The sequence below is a fragment of the Medicago sativa genome, chromosome 5, assembly GCF_051527215.1.
Source record: "Medicago sativa cultivar Bolivia chromosome 5, Bolivia_mono, whole genome shotgun sequence".
In the NCBI taxonomy this organism is placed as follows: domain Eukaryota; kingdom Viridiplantae; phylum Streptophyta; class Magnoliopsida; order Fabales; family Fabaceae; genus Medicago; species Medicago sativa.
This window is the reverse complement of record NC_140753.1, coordinates 44889980-44906457: the sequence shown is the minus strand read 5'-3', so window position 1 is coordinate 44906457 and position 16478 is coordinate 44889980. Positions and strand designations below refer to the sequence as shown.

At 35.0% G+C, this 16478-nt stretch overlaps 1 pseudogene across 1 annotated transcript; it reads right to left on the bottom strand.

Annotated features, from left to right (window-relative positions):
• Nucleotides 1–9198: 9198 nt before the first annotated feature.
• On the bottom strand, nt 9199–11693 carry LOC146922368 (protein SRG1 pseudogene; annotated as a pseudogene). The gene is made up of 3 exons (XR_015011143.1): nt 11476–11693; nt 9628–9881; nt 9199–9544 (listed from the first exon to the last, which is right to left on the bottom strand). The product of XR_015011143.1 is annotated as a protein SRG1 pseudogene (transcript).
• Nucleotides 11694–16478: the final 4785 nt, after the last annotated feature.

Here is a 16478-nt window from a genome sequence, read left to right as displayed (position 1 = left end):
TCCTAAATCCATTAGGGTTGGTCACGATATTAACTCCGCTCCAATCGTCACATAAATGTACCTTACTATAGGTTTTAAACAATTTTAAACAAACAATCAAGATCATACTATATACACATTGAGGTCTTTCAGGTTTGTAACATGACTTAGGGTAATGTGGGATATATTTGGAAAAGTAGGCTAACAAAAGAACTTGGGTTTAGATTATCAACCTAATGATTCCTACTAAACATTGAAGTATTACCAACCTTCCTTCCTTGAATAAAACACGATGGATACTAATTAGAACTATTTATCTTTTCTCGTTTCAAGATGGATGCATTTTTTTTAAGAGATAATTTTGTTTTTGTTTTTGCCTCTTGATTTTTTTTTCTTTTATTCTATTTTTTTAGACCCATGGTAATCTACTTTTTTTTCTTCATTTTATTGCTTTTTGATAAATAAATTCTACTTGTACCCCACCCTAAACTTAAAACGTTGTTAATTCCAAAGAGCAACCACAAACTTAGTTTCAAATCATACCAAGTTATTAAAAATATTATATCTAACTTCAAGATAAATTAAATAGATGACATTAAGGTTCAAAACTTGTGACATGATTCGCAACCGAGTATTACTTTTTCCACCCAAATGCATTTTCACGCACCCCGCAAAATTCCAAAAATACCCTTGGTCCGGAAAATAAAATCCGAACCAGATTGTTAGTGTTTCCGAAAAATAAAATCCGTACAAAAATGATATGCAATTTTTGTGTTTTTTTTTCTTTATGTTAATGGTCTCTGTTGACCATTATATAACCCCCACATAAGCCGCAATGCAATTGCAAAGTCATATGAACGGTCAACAATGACCATGACACCACGTACACACCTAAAAAACTAATTTTTTTTGAAGAAAATGTAAGAAAGGAGGTGAAATGTAGAATGAAGGACATTGTTGAAGATCCACGCCTTTTTATAGCCTTAAACAAGTCCAAGGTAGTCAATAAAAATATTTTTTAAATGCTAACCTCCAAAAATGCATTAATGGCTCCATTAACCGGCCAAAATAAACCGAGGGGTTACGGATTTTATGTTCCGGCTACATGAACGTTGTCCGGATTATAAAATCCGGAATGTCCCTCACCCCACGTAAGGGGCGCAACTTCTTTTAGTTTGCCCCAATATCGTAAAAATTCGGATTACATAATCCGGAAACCATTAGAGTTGTCCGGATTATGAAATCCGAACTCGCATCGCTTGTTTTGGGCGGCGGTCTGCACCACAAGAAACATGTTTTCAAAGGTTATTACAACACTAATAGCTGGTAAAATTCCTCTCGAAACACGTTTTTGACTATGCATTAAGTGTAGATATAACCTATGCCTATTGTTTTCCTATAAATAGCCTCCAAAACCTTCACATTTCTCACACCATTTCACAAACTCTCTCCTCCTCTCCTCATGTTCATTCTATGCAAAATGTGTTTCCATCGTTGGCCTTTCATCAAAAGAGGCTACTTTGGAAACTCAGGGGTTATATGACCGGTCAACGGGGAAGGCAACGCGGGAACAAAGCATAGTTTGTCCGGGTGTCATGTTGACCATTAAGGCGGCGTATTATTGCACACGTGTAGCCGTGTGTGTGGTCCAAACAAGAAACATGCTAAGAATAACATAACGTGACATGCCATCACAACCCCAAACTTAAAGTGTTGCTTGTCCTTAAGTAACAAAAGAAAACAAATGTTATTCTTTGCATTTTTCTTAAGAAAAACATACATTTCGGAAGAGGTTGCTCGGATCGTCATCTCGACCCATTTACGTACTTGACTTGCCACTTTCCATCCAAGCGGGATAGGTTAAGAAAAGATAGCTCATACTCCCAACCACACTCTTTTCCAGATATACAAAAGTATCTCCTAAATCCATTAGGGTTGGTCACGATATTAACCCGCTCCGGTCGTCACATAAATGTACCTTACTATAGGTTTGAAACAATTTTAAACAAACAAATCAAGATCATACTATATACACATTGAGGTCTTTCGGGTTTGTAACATGGCTTAGGGTAATGTGGGATATATTTGGAAAAGTAGGCTAACAAAAGAACTTGGGTTTAGATTATCAACCTAATGATTCCTACTAAACATTGAAGTATTACCAACCTTCCTTCCTTGAATAAAACACGATGGATACTAATTAGAACTATTTATCTTTTCTTTTTCAAGATGGATGCATTTTTTTTAAGAGATAATTTTGTTTTTGTTTTTGCCTCTTGATTTTTTTTTCTTTTATTCTATTTTTTTTAGACCCATGGTAATCTACTTTTTTTCTTCATTTTATTGCTTTTTGATAAATAAATTCTACTTGTACCCCACCCTAAACTTAAAACGTTGTTAATTCCAAAGAGCAACCACAAACTTAGTTTCAAATCATACCAAGTTATTAAAAATATTATATCTAACTTCAAGATAAATTAAATAGATGACATTAAGGTTCAAAACTTGTGACATGATTCGCAACCGAGTATTACTTTTTCCACCCCGCTGCATTTTCACGCACCCCGCAAAAATTCCAAAATACCCTTGGTCCGAAAATAAAATCCGAACCAGATTGTTAGTGTTTCCGAAAAATAAAATCCGTACAAAAATGATATGCAATTTTTGTGTTTTTTTCTTTTATGTTAATGGTCTCGTTGACCGTTATATAACCCCCACATAAGCCGCAATGCAATTGCAGGGGTCATATGAACGGTCAACAATGACCATGACACCACGTACACACCTAAAAAACTAATTTTTTTTGAAGAAAATGTAAGAAAGGAGGTGAAATGTAGAATGAAGGACATTGTTGAAGATCCACGCCTTTTTATAGCCTTAAACAAGTCCAAGGTAGTCAATAAAAATATTTTTTAAATGCTAACCTCCAAAAATGCATTAATGGCTCCATTAACCTGCCAAAATAAATCTGAGGGGTTACGGATTTTATGTTCCGGCTACATGAACGTTGTCCTGATTATAAAATCCGGAATGTCCCTCACCCCACGTAAGGGGCGCAACTTCTTTTAGTTTGCCCCAATATCGTAAAATTCGGATTACATAATCCGGAAACCATTAGAGTTGTCCGGATTATGAAATCCGAACTGCATCAGTTTGTTTTGGGCGGCGGTCCGCACCACAAGAAACATGTTTTCAAAGGTTATTACAACACTAATAGCTGGTAAAATTCCTCTCGAAACACGTTTTTGACTATGCATTAAGTGTAGATATAACCTATGCCTATTGTTTTCCTATAAATAGCCTCCAAAACCTTCACATTTCTCACACCATTTCACAAACTCTCTCCTCCTCTCCTCATGTTCATTCTATGCAAAATGTGTTTCCATCGTTGGCCTTTCATCAAAAGAGGCTACTTTGGAAACTCGTGGGTTATATGACTGGTCAACGGGGAAGGCAACGCGCCGGAACAAAGCATAGTTTGTCCGGGGTGTCATGTTGACCATTAAGGCGGCGTATTATTGCACACGTGTAGCCGTGTGTGTGGTCCAACAAGAAACATGCTAAGAATAACATAACGTGACATGCCATCACAACCCCAAACTTAAAGTGTTGCTTGTCCTTAAGTAACAAAAGAAAACAAATGTTATTCTTTGCATTTTTCTTAAGAAAAACATACATTTCGGAAGAGGTTGCTCGTATCGTCATCTCGACCCATTTACGTACTTGACTTGCCACTTTCCATCCAAGCGGGATAGGTTAAGAAAAGATAGCTCATACTCCCAACCACACTCTTTTCCAGGATATACAAAAGTATCTCCTAAATCCATTAGGGTTGGTCACGATATTAACCCGCTCCAGTCGTCACATAAATGTACCTTACTATAGGTTTGAAACAATTTTAAACAAACAAATAAGATCATACTATATACACATTGAGGTCTTTCGGGTTTGTAACATGGCTTAGGGTAATGTGGGATATATTTGGAAAAGTAGGCTAACAAAAGAACTTGGGTTTAGATTATCAACCTAATGATTCCTACTAAACATTGAAGTATTACCAACCTTCCTTCCTTGAATAAAACACGATGGATACTAATTAGAACTATTTATCTTTTCTTTTTCAAGATGGATGCATTTTTTTTAAGAGATAATTTTGTTTTTGTTTTTGCCTCTTGATTTTTTTTTCTTTTATTCTATTTTTTTAGACCCATGGTAATCTACTTTTTTCTTCATTTTATTCCTTTTTGATAAATAAATTCTACTTGTACCCCACCCTAAACTTAAAACGTTGTTAATTCCAAAGAGCAACCACAAACTTAGTTTCAAATCATACCAAGTTATTAAAAATATTATATCTAACTTCAAGATAAATTAAATAGATGACATTAAGGTTCAAAACTTGTGACATGATTCGCAACCGAGTATTACTTTTTCCACCCCGCTGCATTTTCACGCACCCCGCAAAAATTCCAAAAATACCCTTGGTCCGGAAAATAAAATCCGAACTTTCGATTGTTAGTGTTTCCGGAAAATAAAATCCAGACAAAAATGATATGCAATTTTTGTGTTTTTTTATGTTAATGGTCTCTGTTGACCGTTATATAACCCCCACATAAGTTGCAATGCAATTGCGGGGGTCATATGAACGGTCAACAATGACCATGACACCACGTACACACCTAAAAAACTAATTTTTTTTGAAGAAAATGTAAGAAAGGAGGTGAAATGTAGAATGAAGGACATTGTTGAAGATCCACGCCTTTTTATAGCCTTAAACAAGTCCAAGGTAGTCAATAAAAATGTTTTTTAAATGCTAACCTCCAAAAATGCATTAATGGCTCCATTAACCGACCAAAATAAACCGAGGGGTTACGGATTTTATGTTCCGGCTACATGAACGTTGTCCGGATTATAAAATCCGAATGTCCCTCACCCCACGTAAGGGGCGCAACTTCTTTTAGTTTGCCCCAATATCGTAAAAATCTCGGATTACATAATCCAGTAAACCATTAGAGTTGTCCGGATTATGAAATCCGAATCGCATCGCCTTGTTTTGGCCGGCGGTCCGCACCACAAGAAACATGTTTTCAAAGGTTATTACAACACTAATAGCCGGTAAAATTCCTCCGAAACATGTTTTTGACTATACATTAAGTGTAGATATAACCTATGCCTATTGTTTTGCTATAAATAGCCTCCAAAACCTTCACATTTCTCACACCATTTCACAAACTCTCTCCTCCTCTCCTCATGTTCATTCTATGCAAAATGTGTTTCCATCGTTGGCCTTTCATAAAAAGAGGCTACTTTGGAAACTCAGTGGGTTATATGACCGGTCAACGGGGAAGGCAACGCGCCGGAACAAAGCACGGTTTGTCCGGGTGTCATGTTGACCATTAAGGCGGCGTATTATTGCACACGTGTAGCCGTGTGTGTGGTCCAGTAACAAGAAACATGCTAAGAATAACATAACGTGACATGCCATCACAACCCCAAATTTAAAGTGTTGCTTGTCCTTAAGTAACAAAAGAAAACAAATGTTATTCTTTTCATTTTTCTTAAGAAAAACATACATTTCGGAAGAGGTTGCTCGTATCGTCATCTCGACCCATTTACGTACTTGACTTGCCACTTTCCATCCAAGCGGGATAGGTTAAGAAAAGATAGCTCATACTCCCAACCACACTCTTTTCCAAGATATACATAAGTATCTCCTAAATTGATTAGGGTTGGTCACGATATTAACCCGCTCAAGTCGTCACATAAATGTACCTTACTATAGGTTTGAAACAATTTTAAACAAACAGTCAAGATCATACTATATACACATTGAGGTCTTTCAGGTTTGTAACATGGCTTAGGGTAATGTGAGATATATTTGGAAAAGTAGGCTAACAAAAGAACTTGGGTTTAGATTATCAACCTAATGATTCCTACTAAACATTGAAGTATTACCAACCTTCCTTCCTTGAATAAAACACGATGGATACTAATTAGAACTATTTATCTTTTCTTTTTCAAGATGGATGCATTTTTTTAAGAGATAATTTTTTTTTTTTGCCTCTTGATTTTTTTTCTTTTATTCTTTTTTTTTAGACCCATGGTAATCTACTTTTTTTCTTCATTTTATTGCTTTTTGATAAATAAATTCTACTTGTACCCCACCCTAAACTTAAAACGTTGTTAATTCCAAAGAGCAACCACAAACTTAGTTTCAAATCATACCAAGTTATTAAAAATTCGTCCGAAACACGTTTTTGACTATGCATGTAGATATAACCTATGCTTATTGTTTTCCTATATATAGCCTCCAAAACCTTCACATTTCTCACACCATTTCACAAACTCTCTCCTCCTCTCCTCATGTTCATTCTATGCAAAATGTGTTTCCATCGTTGGCCTTTCATAAAAAGAGGCTACTTTGGAAACTCAGGGGTTATATGACCGGTCAACGGGGAAGGCAACGCGCCGGAACAAAGCACGGTTTGTCCGGGGTGTCATGTTGACCATCAAGGTCTCTTTCACCCCGAAAACAAACCTTACCTTAGCCCCCCCCCCCACATCATTTGACCAACCTTCTTGGGGCAAAGCTAGATTTAGTTTTACTCCATGGAGGTAGGTTTTATATATGGTGGTAGGTTTACTCCATGGAGGTAGGTTTTATATATGAGCTTGTTTTAGGCTCTTAGGAGATTAGAAATAGTTTTAGGTTCTTATGTAATAATGCTTAAAAAGCTTCAACATGATTGTAATTATTATTCATATATTAATAAAATGATTTCTTTTTATCTCGTGTTCTTTTTAATTCTGTTTTTTTATGTTTATTTGCATTTTATTTTACGAATTTGAAAGGCTAAAATAAAAGAATTCTAGAAAAAGAGCATTCCGAATTTTAAAATCCGGAATATCCTAACAATGTTATTCGGAAAACAAAATCCGGACAGGGGTATTTTTGGAAAAAAAATAGGGCGCGCAAGAAATCTATAGGGTGGGATCACTTAGTAACAACAAAAGAAATTATTGTTGGATGATTAGTAACAATAAAGGAATGAAATTGTTTCAGAAAGGAAATCTTAGCCTAGCTTATTGAAAAGGGAAATTGCAGAAAAGAAACTTATGGGTTGCATCCCATTCAACGCGTGTTTAACATCTCGAGTCTAACAGCTTACATAAATATAAAACAAGTGGGTTGCCTGCCATCCAACGCATATTTCTCTAGCCACTTTTCATTCATTTATGTAGCTTTTCTTAACTTTATATCATTCCTCACTCCATCAACACCAGCATTTTCACATAGGGTATTTATAATTATACAATGCCCATATGTAAAAGTCCTCTTGCCCTCATTAGCAATCCTTCCCAAGCTTTCGGATATAAGCCGCCCAACAATAATCTCATCACCATTTATGATTTCTTGAACTGCAACATCTCTTACTGGATGAAATTCAGATGAATTTCCACAACTTTTTAATGTTTGCACCAAAAAGGTAGCCCATGCCCTTGGCAAATTTCAAGCTGAACTTTGTTGGTAGGTAAGGTACCCCTTGGTTTTTATCCTCTAAGGTGCACCAAAAACATCGTCCTTTAACACATAGCTCCCTCTTTATATCCTCTAACTTTCCTATTTCTTCCAAACTTGCAGAGGCGGAGCCCTTCATGGGCTAGGGTGGGCCACGGCCCACCCGAAAAATTAAAAAATTAATGACTATAGGTCTATTTTGTGAGATTTTATACAATTTTGTGTCGATTTTAGGTTTCGGCTGATCCAAATTCTCGCAAAGTGGTGTAGTGGTCCACCCGAAAAATTCAAATAATTCAATTATAGGTCTATTTTGCAAGACTTTAAACAATTTTCAACGATTTTAGTTTTCGGCGGTTTCAAAAGTGGCATACGTGATTTTTGTGATGCTTATACTTGGCATGTTAGCGGAGGCTTATAGACCTTCGAATTTGCATGGGTTTCAAATCTCCCACATATTGTCCCGTCAACCAATGACAGAGCCAGATTATTATAAAGTCTCGGGCAAAAAAAAATTGCAACACATTTATAGAGGTTTACATAAGAGATTGCAAGCAAATAATAATTTTTTTTAAAGAAATTGCCCAATTTATAGGGGTTTATATAAGAAATTCAAAGGGATTTACATAAGAAATTGAAAAAAAAAATGAGCCGGAGCCCGAACAATCGCCCTGTGCTTGTCGGGCCTTAGAACCGCCCGCCGTCAACCGAAAATTCTCTCCGTTAACAGTTGTACGGTACAAAAAAGTTTCATAATATATAATAGTTGTAAAATATGTAATTGTTTTTTATTTTAGTGGCCAACCCGAACTTTTTTTGCCGACTCCGCCACCGCAAACTTGTGATTGCCGCGAGTGCTTCTCTTCTTTGATTATCAACTAAATTAACGTGGTTTTTTTTTGGTTACTAAATTAACGTGGTTTAATCTATCAGATTGTCGTTGAATTTTGTGTATTTGTAATTTGATCAATTTTGTTTTTAACTGTTGTATCATGTTCAAATGCGGTAGTGTTGGGGTTATTGTTGATTCTATCATTTATTTTGTCTTTGGATTGTTCCCATTGTTTTGGAATTTGGATGGTTTGTAACAATATTTTGTTTCAATCTATTATTTTCACATTTTGTGCTAAAATAATTGTTTATTAAAATTTTGAATTATTAAAAAACAAAAATGTGAACAATAATATTAAAAGCTTTTATGACTAATATCTATTTTCAATTGTACTAATTCATTATTAATACAAGCATGTATGATGCACTCTTTGACACACACTTCATATATACTCTATTTCATTGGTCAAATTCATATGGGTCCTATCAACATTATATATGACCCTAATGTAGTAAACAATCATTTCCCCTCTGAAATTGTAACTTTCGTCAAAAAATTCAATGAATTTTGCGAAACTTCAAAAACCCTATCACTATTTTAAAAACGAATCCCAACTTAAATCTTGATTTAATATAAGGAATATCAATTCAGTATAATGATGAATTCCAGTTCACTGCAATGAATCATAACCAAAACGTAGTGTGTCTAGCCAATTTTTGTCATTTTTGTTTAAATAGTCGCTTTTCTTTTGTTATTAGAATTTTCAACCATTTTAAGGTTACTAAATTATGTTCAACTTTTTCTCCATGTACTTTATTTTTAATTTCAAAAATGGATTTTGACTAATGAAATAAATTTCAATTGTTAACTATGTCATGATCATTACCTCCAACATGTCTCCAATGTTGATGACAAAAGCATTAGGGAGGGGTTGAACAGAAACCCATTGTCCATCTTTTCTTATTTGGAGGCCTTCTACGTCGTTGGCTTGTAGAAGGATGGTTAAGGCACCCATATCAGAATGAGGACTTACTCCAATTACATGCTCTGGTTGGGGACATGGAGGATAGTAATTCATCCTCATTCCTTGATGAATTGCATCTTCAAAGAATTCAACTAGTTCGTTGCTTTTGATCTTCATCGCTTTCTCCATACGACCAATTATTGTGAAAGCTAGTTTTTTTAGTTCTAAACAATAAGTCTCTAGATGATCTCTACAATGAAACAACAAAATATGTTTTAATTACCAACATAATTAATTAATTATTCAATATATAAATTGAGAAACTGCAAAAACCTGAATGGTTTGGGAATGCTAGGAATTAGATGTGGATGCCTTGAGTTCAAGGGCAAAGTGTTAATATAAAACATGTCTTGCCATTCTAATTTTTGTTCATCAGATACAACAAACAACTGACCAAATCCCTGCATATCAGTTGGTGATTGCCAATATTTCTTCTTTTCTTCCATTGGAAGGTTGAAGAATTGTTCAACACCAATCTTCATATTTTCAATCAGTGAAGTGTTGACTCCATGATTAATCAACTGCAGTTAATTTTCAAGTTAATATTTTTTATTTGAAAAGGGAAGACAAATATCCAAACTATCTTCTAAATTCTAATGTACATAGATTCATTTTTTCCTTAATATTCTCTAAAAATAATTGCATAGAAGTAGTCAAAAAAGTTATTAAAAATGAAGGGGTGGCAAATTGATGGATTAAAATTTCAATTGTAAATGGATTAAAAAAGTTCATTTCAATAACAATCCATTAAGATAAAGCTAGTAGTTAAGCTTCAATTTAGGATGATTTATAATTTTGATTCTTTAAATTATTTAAAGTTTAATTTTGATCCACTAATTTTTCTTGGTTCAATTTTGTTCTCATAAGTTATAGAGGCCAGACAATTTGATGTCTTAAGTTTTTTAATTTTATTTTGACCACCTAAGGAGGGGCGGATCTGAACAGTCCCGATGTGGCAAGTGCCACACCACTCGAAGCCGGTTTTTTTTTTTTTTGTTTGGTCTACAAGCCCAAGCCAAAACATAAGTACATTGTAAACACTTTAAGAATTGATTTTCTAACACGTGTTTTTTTTCTTCTTAAAAACACATGGAAAAATATGTTTTTGCCCCCAAGAAGAGTTAACTAGCGTTGGCTCCACCGCACTTAAGTGCAGCCTCACAGAGAATCAATTGTGATTTTACACGTTTTGGTCGAAAATCGAAATAAATCGAGACTTATTCGGAATGCTACGGAACTTTACAGACCCTCTATATGTATTTTTATAGAGGTGTCCGCAAAAAACCAGCTCAAAATTCAATTTCTAGGTCGATGTTTTGATGTTTTCGTTTCTTGAGTTTTTGGCGTATTAAAAATTCATATTTAATCCGTCCTTCGTCGGAAAATTCTAATTTTTTGTTGGAAATGTTTTTTTATGTACTAAACATGCGTGCAAAAAATGGTGAAAAAATTCAACCTCTAGGTCACTTTTCCGAACTTGCACTTGGAAAAAATTGTGATTTTGCGCGGTTCGCCGAAAATAAAAATAAATTGAGACTTGGTCGTAATGCTACGAAACTTTACAGACACCTCTATAAAAATACATATAGAGGATTTGCAAAGTTCGGTAGCATTGTGAATAAGTTTTGATTTTTTTTTCCGACCGAAACGCGCAAAATCACAATTGATGCTTTGGCCGCAGGAAAGACCTAACTTAGAAATTTGATCTTTTAGTTCAGGGTCTACGGCTTGTGATTAAGGGACCAAAGTGTCAAGCATTTGTTATTTAAGGGATCGCATTGAAATGAAAGAAATTAAGGGACAAAAGCGTCTAATATTTATAACGGAAAAAAACCAAAATAGAACCAAAAAAAAATATTTGCTCCGTATGAGAGACAAAAATGAAACCTAAAAATAACTTATTTGATAAAAAAATGTAATTCAGCCTTTAGTTAAATCTTAATTACTGGTCCTCGTGAGGTAAGCTCACTTGGTTGAGACAACGCATAATATATGCAAGGTGCCTTCAAACCCCGGTCACCACAAAATAAAAATCTTAATTACCGGTTTTATTTTGAACGTGTAAAATATATAATAAAGTAAATAACGAGCATGCATAAGAATAAGCCAAATAAGCCTGGAAAAACCCCATTCTCTGCAGGCATGGTCGAAATTTTCTAGCTCAATTGTATCATTAGACAACAATTTATGCAGATCGATTACCGGAACTTGTGGTAAAGAAGTAGTGTTACAACAATGTCTTGATTCGGTTGAAGATATTGTTCTGGAACTTTGGTGATGGGTTGTTTTACTAACTCTTGAACAGAAGGAACCAGGAGTGAAGTTCCATGCATTGCCATTTGATGTATTTGGTGATTAATACTTTCAAACACTTGTATAAAATATATTGAAAGTTTTGAAAGTAGGACTTAGTCGGAGTGGCAAACACTCGTATAAAATATATTTGAGGAAAGGAAAATTAAGAGACAATATTTGGTGGGTTGGGTGGTAGTAATAACCACAAGCAGTGGCCGAGCCTGAAAGAAAAGATTGGATGGGCCACTAAAATTAATTATAATATATAAACATAAATTAAAGTTGTAATAAACACTAAATACGAAGTTGAAATGACGGAGTTTGACTAACAAGTTTGGGTTGATACTTAAATAATTACATATTTAATAACTACTATAAATTATGAAACTTTTCTTTTTACATTACAACTCGTTAACTAACAGAATTTTCAGTTGACATTACAATATGCGGGAGATTTGAAACTCATGCAAATTCGAAGGTCTATAAGCCTCCGCTAACATGCCAAGTATAAGCATAACAAAAATCACGTATGCCACTTTTGAAACTGCGGAAAACTATAACCGTTGAAAAATTGTTTAAGTCTCGCAAAATAGACCTATAGCTGAATTATTTAAATTTTTCGGGTGGACCATTACACCAAGTTTGCGGAAATTTAGATAGGCTGAAACCTAAATCCAACACAAAATTGTATAAAATCTCACAAAGTAGACCAATTGTTAATTTTTAAATTTTTTAGGATGGGCCACCCAGCCCATGAAGGGCTCCGCCTATGACCACAAGACAAAGTGAAGAGGGAAATATCACCAAACATTTATTAATTAAGAAAAAAACGACAAAAAAGGATCCAATCGGAAACTGTCATCGGTGTTTATCATTAGTGGGAAAAATTGAATTTACTGTAAAAACTCTGCAATGTAAGGTAGTGCTTAGGTGAAAAATGAATGCATTCTTCATATTTTTCATATCAATCACTTTATAATGGTAAAGAACACTTGTAACAAATACAAACTTTTTCACGTAAACATTAATCTGTAATGCAAACATTGTCTCATCATATTCATATAAGTATTAATCTCTCATTGCAAAGAATTTTGTTTAATTTATGTTATTAATAAATAACACTTTTTTAATGTTGTTCGTGTTGTAATTATGTTACAGAGGGTCTTATTCCAACTATCTAAGAAGTGATAGATATGAAAAACATGAAGAATAAATTCATCTTCTATCAAGAACTACGCCACATTGTATGTTTTTTTAACGACAAATATATCTATATTTATACTATATAAAAAGAAAACTACTAATTTTAGCATTTTTGGGTTGGATTTTTCTTTTCAAGAATACCCTCAATTTTCAATACAAATAATACATGTAACAAATAAATAAGAATAAATTTAAATATTAAAACAAATGTAACAAACACGATATGAATATATATATATATATATATATATATATATATATATATATATATATGTGCGCTTGGTTTTTTCTTTTATCATTTAAAAAGTGTAACAAACTAGATGAATATATTTATACTTACTTTTTCATTATTCCAATTATACCCTTAAACAACGTTTTCTATAATAGGATTATTTAATCTATTTCATGAATCTTGAAAGAAAAACATGTTGCTCGGCGATTTTCAATGCGACATGGTATTGTTCATACACCATCTTTGTTCTAGCTTTTTCCCAACAAGGTAATCTCTTCAAATCGCTTTTTTGTTCTCCGTTTTTCAGTTATGGATCCTTTTCCCCGGAGATGTCTCAATGAATCTTTAATCCAAACAGATTCCACAAAAATAAACCAAACAAGAACCCTAAATCTAATCCTATCTCTCGGTTCATCCAACACTTCACAAAACCTCAATCCACCCACCATTACCGCCTACAATCGTCCTAAAGTAATCGAATCCAATCTTGATAACACCATTAAGCCAACCTTTGCTGCCCCGTAAACAAGCAAAATCCTTTGCCCAAGCCGTTACAAATATTTGTGACATCCCCTCTTCTTAGTTACCCCAACTAGTTCTTAAGGGGTATCACTTCTCCATTGAAATCCCGAAGATGATTACATTGATGGGATGATGGCATGTAAGCACAATTTACATGTTAGGGTCATTTGGCCCAAAGGAACAACACCTCTCACTGTTTATGCATTACGTACGAAGCCGACAACATTGTGGAAAGATTTGATCCAATGGGGCATCTGCTCTTTGGGTAGAGGGTTCTATGAGCTTACTTTCTCATGTTTGGAGGATGTGAAGCGTATCGTATCTGTATCCTCATGGAACCTTAATCCAGGTATTTTGAAACTCTTTGCTCGGACAAATGATTTTAGTCCTAGCTTGCAAAATTCATCATCTCAAGCCAGGTTTGGTTAAGAATTTATGGCTTACCACAAGAATTGGAGACCTAGAATCTTGTTTGCCACAGCAAGTAGTGTGGGAACTCCAATTTGTACCGACTCGCATCATCAAAACCTACGATTGAAAGAACATTCGGTCAATTTGCTAGGGTGTTGGTTGATATGGACGTGTCTCAAACTTTAAGGTATAAAGTGTTGGTTGAGAGAAAAGGCTATGCATTTTTCGTTGATTTAGACTATGAAAATGTCCCCGCATTCTATACACATTGTTGGAAGATTGGACATCATTTAGAAATCCTGTAAGTTTTTAAACAAAACAGATGGGAAAGATAGTGAAGGGTTGGCCAAGAGGAAGTCCGAGGAAGTAAATAAAAAGAAATATATGGAAAAAAGGAGTTAGTAAAACAGGGGAAGCAAAGTTAACGACCCTATTATTGTTGATGAAGAGAAGGAAACAAACCAAAATAGAACCAAGCCGAGGAGCTCATTAACACGCAATTGGCTGGTACTAGTGGTGTTAAAAAAATAGTAGATATCCAACAACAAAATCAGCTTTTGAGGCACTTTCAAAGGAGACGGTGGATCATGAGCAAATGAAGGATGCAATGCGTGATCAAGATGAGGAGCTAGAAAAAGAAATCAATGATGAGTTGGATTCCAATGAACAGACAAATTCACAATTAGAATTTGTTGATGCTACTCAATTCAATAAGGTTAATAACGACACCGAAGAGGAGGAAAGTGTGGAAGCAAGCTCGGATCTACATGGAGCCGCAAAGATTTATTGGTTCATGGTGATTAGGGAACAAGAAGAGCTGAGATTGAAAAAGTAATATTGATTTTTGAATCAATCTTGGGCAAATATGGCAGAGGACGTACAAGCAGTAACAAAATTTGCCGAAAGAGTTAGAGGGAGCATTACCGTAAAACAATTGAATGATGATGATGGTTTTCAAGTTGTGAAATCAAAAGGTAAGGCTACAAAAAAACTATCAGAAGTAGCACCGCAGGGAAGGCCGGTAATTTCAAGCCTTTCAAATGAGAATCCTTTATTGGAACATAAGGGGTATTGCTAACTCCCCATCAAGGTTAGCTCTTAGAAGATTAATCTTACTTCATAAACCCGATATAGTGATTATAGCTGAACCATGGATGAACTTTGATCATTTTCCTTCAACTTGGTTACATAGATTAGGTTTTAAGATTTTCTCATTCAATGAGAGAGAAAATCTTCTTCCTAATCTTTGGTGTATTTGTTCTTTAGATTTAAATCCTACCATTATTGACAAAGATGATCCGCAAGTGTCCTTTACACTCCCCGTTCATAACTCAACCTTTTGTTTATCTCGCCATTTATGCATCTACTCGACAATTTACACGTAAAATCTCTTTGGCAAAAACTCTCTTCTTTACAAGCAGCAGCACCTCTTCCTTGGGCCTTTTGGTGACTTTAATGTCATAATGGTAGCTCATGATCATAGTGGTAGATTCCCCCCGCCTAGAAACCCTATCATAGACTTTCAAACTTGGACAGACAACCATGATTTAATCCATCTTCCCACCAGAGGAGTTTTCCTTACTTGGAACAATAGAAGGTCGTGTAATAGACACACCAAAAAGACTTGACAGGTCCATATGCAATCAATCAATGTTAGATTCCCTCGTTCCATTCTTTCTTGTTCAACTTTAACCAAAACCAGATCGTACCATCACCCTCTCCTTCTTGATTTCCAAATTACCGACCAATCTTTTGCTTCAAACTTTAAATTCTTGAAGATGTGGACCCTCGACAATGACCGCAAGAATATTGTCTCCGAGACATGGAACATAAGAGTTATCGGTTGTCCCATGTACATTCCGACCACTAAGCTCAAAATTCTTAAAAACAAGCTTAAGCAAAGGAAGAAGGAAGTGTTTGGTAATATTCATACTTACGTAAATGAAGCGGAAAAAAACTTGCAGACATTCAACATCAAATCAACACTAATGGCCATAGTGATGATCTCATGAATGCAGAGAAGCTCGCAAAAATCAATTTAGAGGATGCCCCGAGCAAGCAAGAGGTATTTTGGAAGGAAAAGCTAGAATGAAGTGGCACGTTGATAGGCCAAACCGCAAGTGCACGGTCTATCGAAGTAGTAGTAAAAGAGAGTATCGTTCCGCTAGGGAGTTGTTCAATTTAACTAACTTTTTAGAGAATGATTAGAGGAGAAGAAAGATTAAAAAGTAGAGAGTTCAGTTGTTGAAAGTAAACAACAATAATAAAAAGAGCCTTGGGATTATTGGTTCGTCATAATAACAAGTCCTTCACTAGCCAAGACCTTAACTCATAATTTCATGTTTTATACCTAATTTCTAAAGACCGGTTTCCCTTTAGCCCTCACCTTTCCGACCAAGTCCAAGGAGATTTTACCTCTAGCAACCAAACCTATTTCACTGATTTGATTACTAGAAGAAGC